The following is a 4,436-nucleotide window of genomic DNA, read 5'->3' as shown; positions in this document are numbered from 1 at the left end:
GCTGCCTTTCTTTAAATGACTGCTCATTTCTTGAAATTTCTTATGCTGCACAGTAACTTTTATTCTTGTGTTTTATGTTTCTATTTGTTTTTAACTGTCTATTCATGTGTTTGTGTTTTACCGGTTTTTAATGCTTCTGATTTTTTAACTGTTTTTACTCTGTTTTCTCTGTTTATGATTTGTGTAAAGCACTTTGAATTGCCCTGTTGCTGAAATGTGCTCTACAATAAAGCTGCCTTGCCTTGCCCTTGTCCCTCACCACACTTTAAAGGACTCCTAAAGATAGGAGGACTTGTGCTTTCCCTCACTGATAGTGGAATACTGCTCCAGAAGCTCCCTCCCTGATATGACAGAACGTTCTTTTAAAAGGCGGTTCGCCTAAACGCCAAGTCGCAATCACTCTCATATTGGCTCTAGTCACTCGAGTCCCGGCAACACCTGCGACACTTTTTTTAATAAAATCACTCAATGGTGGAGGCACCAAACATGATAAACCTTATAGATTAGACAGGTTGATTCAAATATTTGAAATTAGCAAAATTTAAAAGCTTATATTATCTAAAATTTGGCAATGGTGTTATGATCTGTGATGGAATCAATCTGTGATCGATGGTGTTGTCTGGTAACAAACAAACTATATACAGAACGTTTTGCAACAATGAATACAACACATGGGTCGCAATATGAAGTAAAATGTAATGAACAAGAGTTTTCACTACTCAATAATAATCTTTTTTAACTTTTAATTTTTTATGATCAGTGGGATTTTTTGTGTTTTTGGTTCTTTTTTATTTTTTTTATTTCCACACCAGGTGTATGTGTGTGTGTGTGAGTAAGAGGAGAGGGGCGGGGGGGCAGCTGACAGTCAAAAAAAAAAATCTCAGATGGCAGAGACGCAACGGGAGTTACATTAAACCAAGCAGCATGTCTGAAACCCCCGTTCACCAGAAATCTACTGGTTACTATGTAAGGACTACAAACCCCACGTTCAACCAGAAATCTACTGGTTACTATGTTAGGACTACAAACCCACGTTCACCAAAATCTACTGGTTACTATGTAGGACTACAAACCCCACGTTCACCAGAAATCTACTGGTTACTCTGTAAGGACTACAAACCCCACGTTCACCAGAAATCTACTGGTTACTATGTAAGGACTACAAACCCCCGTTCACCAGAAATCTACTGGTTACTATGTAAGGACTACCAAACCGAAGTTAAAAAAAACCTGAAGCTGAAGAAACCCTAACGTTAACGGAACAGATCCGCAGACCCGACTGCCTGACGAAGGGAGAGAGAGAGAGAGCATTTCTCCATGTTCTGTGTGTGGTGTGATATAGCGAGCGTGTTTGGAGGCAGGGGGGGGGGGGTTGCTGTTGATATCACAGAACGCTGCGCGGCCATTGAGAGGTTTTATTCAATCCAAGCACGGATATTGACTCTATTATATTATAAATCACTTTCCTTGATTTATTTAATAGTAGGCAATTTCACTCTGCTTGCAAATTCTCTCAGCCTTTTTTAGTAGTATCTCTCCAATTCTTGGGCATGTGAGTATTTGCAAATTGCACTGCATCTGCACTTATATATTGTTTAAGGGGCAGTATTATTATAATTATTATCATGGAGGTGCACACATGGTTTAAAGCAGATTGGATGCTTAAGCATTTGGGCACCTGGAGTTGAAGGAGAATAGTTATTAAGTCCTGACAAAAGATCTGGACATATCCAAACCTTGACTGACTTCAAAAAAAAATATAAAGGACTTTATCACTCGGCCTTATTTGTTGTCCCTAAAGCCCCATCAGCTGCAGTCTCAGGTCTGAGTATGTGGTGGATGACCTTAGGAAGTGGGTGATGCAGCAATGTTGTGATTTTTTTTGATGAACTCTGCCAAAGAGCCAATGTCATCTCATCCTGCAGCCTGTTACATTAGAACATCTCTCCTTCTTCTGCTCTTTGTCTCCTCCACACACAAGGGAATCTCAGCTCTCCCCCCTTCTCTTCATCTCTGATAACTGTGTGGGCGGAAGCTTGGCAATATTCCTATACAGCCGTTGGTGGAGGTAACATATTCTTTAAATCCTCCTATTGGCCCCCTTTTTATAACAAACTGCACTATCTGGGCAGCAGTGTTGCATGAGAGCCTCAGAGGAAAAACTGATGTTGACCAGCGGATAGATCACAGACACAAAGAAGGTGTGTGTGTGGCCAAGGCCACAATCGATAATTCTACAATCGCCTTACACTCTGACATGGAACATGTCATGCAACTAACTACCTATGCCTGAACCGCACACATGCCGGGATGGGTTAGGTTGTAATATGAAAACATGACCACAGGCTCATATTACTTTAAGCTGGTTTAACTCAGACATAGGCTGCAAATATATCATGACCATTATTTATCTTTGTGGTAATTATATATTTTTTTATAAAAATACAGTGGGGCTCGAAGTTTTGGCCCCCCTTAGGTAAAATTGTGTATTAAGTTGCAATAGAAGCCAAGAAAGATGGGAAAAATCTCAAAGGTGTCAGACCCACTGGCAGAATACCCAAACGCAGACAAGGAGAAGTTCAATGAAAGTTTATGAAACTAATTCCTGAACCAATGACCAACCAGGTGAAGCAGAGGAAAAGCTGTAACGGCAGGGGAGTGAAGACAATCCGGAGTGTAGAGTGTTGATGGTCCGTAGCAGATTACTGGATGTGCGACAGAGAGACGACGTTACCAAATACGAATACACGACGTAAGCAAACAAACACCAGCAAAAGTCAGATGGGCGCCACACACATACTTGTAGACTAACGATCCCCAGGGACTGGATGAGGTCACGTATAAGAGCTGGTGGTGATGAGATGAGACACAGGTGGTGCTGGTGATTAGGCTGAACAGGAACAGGTGATGGTGATTAGGCGAGCAGGAACGTGATGAGTGAAGGAGGCCACACTCCCCAGTTGCATGCAACAGGAACCATGATGCACAGACCGACAACAACAATACAGACAGACAACAGGATCAGAGCGGGGGATGCCTGCAAAAGGCATCAAATGACAGATTAGACATTCATACAAATAACAAAAAGTTAGATTTTATTTATTTCCATCATTTACCTTTCAAAATAACAGAAAACAAAAAAAATGGCATCTGGAAAACTTTGGCCCTCTGCAGAGTTCTAGCACCAGGTACCAGGACCGACCAGGTAAGTCATCTTAAGGTTTAAATGCTCAGACTCATGCATCCCCCCCCCCCAACAATCAGCACCATGGCTTCTTCTAAGCAGTTGTCTAAACCGAAAACTGAATTAGTCAACGCTCACAAGCAGGAGAAGGCTAGAAAGATAGCAAGAGTTTTCAGATGCCGATCTCCTCTGTTCAGAAGTAATTAAGAAATGGGCGTCATCAGGAACAGGGAAGTTAAAGAATCTGGAGACCCAGAAAAATATCAGACAGAACAGCTTGCGGACTGGGAGAAAAGCAAGTCCAGACCCTTGTTAGACTGCCCGATCCTTCCAGAAGACCATGGAACCTGGAGTTGTTGTACACTAGTACCTCACCCCAAAATCAGACATTTGAAGTTTGCAAATGATATAAAGACAAGCCTGATGCATGTGGGAACAAGTTCTGAGATCGATGAGGTTAAATAGAACTTTTGGCCGAAGAGCCAAAGTACGTTTGGAAAGAAAGGGGACAAAATTTAGTGAAAAGAACCTCTGTCCAGCTGTTAAGCATGGGGGGGGGAATCAATCATGCTTTAGGGTTGTATTGCAGCCAGTGGACAGGGAACATTTCACGAGTAGAAGGAAAAATGGATTCAATAATTTCAGCAAATTTTGGACGCTAACTTGATACCATCTGTGATCTTTCGAGCCCCAATGTAAGTGTGTACTTATAAGATAAGGATGGTTTTTATAGACGAAGGCATGACTGTGCGATAGGCTCCACCAGGTCCCCCCTCTAATGGAGGAAGTGGAGAGAAGGGCATTGGAGACCTACAAGGGAGTTCCTCCGAGACATGGTTCTGGTACGTGGATGACACATGGGTGAAACAGGACCAAAGAAATCAGGCCCTTCACAGACCAACTACATCAAGTTCATCACAAAGGAGAAGCCAGGGGGAATAAATCCCCTTCCTGGATTGTTGGATAAGTTTGCGGGAAGGGGGAAGGCTCCAGGTGGAAGTTTATCAGAAGCCAGCCCACACTGACCAGTACCTATGTTTGACTCTCACCACCTCTAGAGCATAAACTGGGATTTATACGCAATTTGCAACGTCGGGCGGAGACCGGCCGACAAATTGGAGGCCAGGGATAAGGAACAAAACATTTAAAAACAGCAATAAGGTCCCATGCATGAAAATGTCACTTTAACAGGTTTTTTAACATTAATACACATCCCCCCCAACCGGCGTATGGGCCCCCCCCATTGCTGGAA

General features: G+C 42.7%; 2 long non-coding RNA genes across 2 annotated transcripts in view; one reads left to right on the top strand and one right to left on the bottom strand.

Annotated features, from left to right (window-relative positions):
• LOC116686393 (uncharacterized) overlaps positions 1–4,336 on the bottom strand; it is a 13,715-nt gene extending 9,379 nt beyond the window's left edge. The window contains exon 1 of the long non-coding RNA XR_004331239.1: positions 4,322–4,336. This is a non-coding gene — a long non-coding RNA (uncharacterized LOC116686393). The remainder of the gene's footprint in view (positions 1–4,321) is intronic.
• LOC116686392 (uncharacterized) overlaps positions 1–4,436 on the top strand; it is a 21,825-nt gene that overhangs the window by 4,836 nt on the left and 12,553 nt on the right. The window lies entirely within an intron of this gene.

This window comes from Etheostoma spectabile, unplaced genomic scaffold (genome assembly GCF_008692095.1).
Source record: "Etheostoma spectabile isolate EspeVRDwgs_2016 unplaced genomic scaffold, UIUC_Espe_1.0 scaffold362, whole genome shotgun sequence".
Lineage (NCBI taxonomy): Eukaryota > Metazoa > Chordata > Actinopteri > Perciformes > Percidae > Etheostoma > Etheostoma spectabile.
This window is presented reverse-complemented; position numbering and strand designations above follow the sequence as displayed.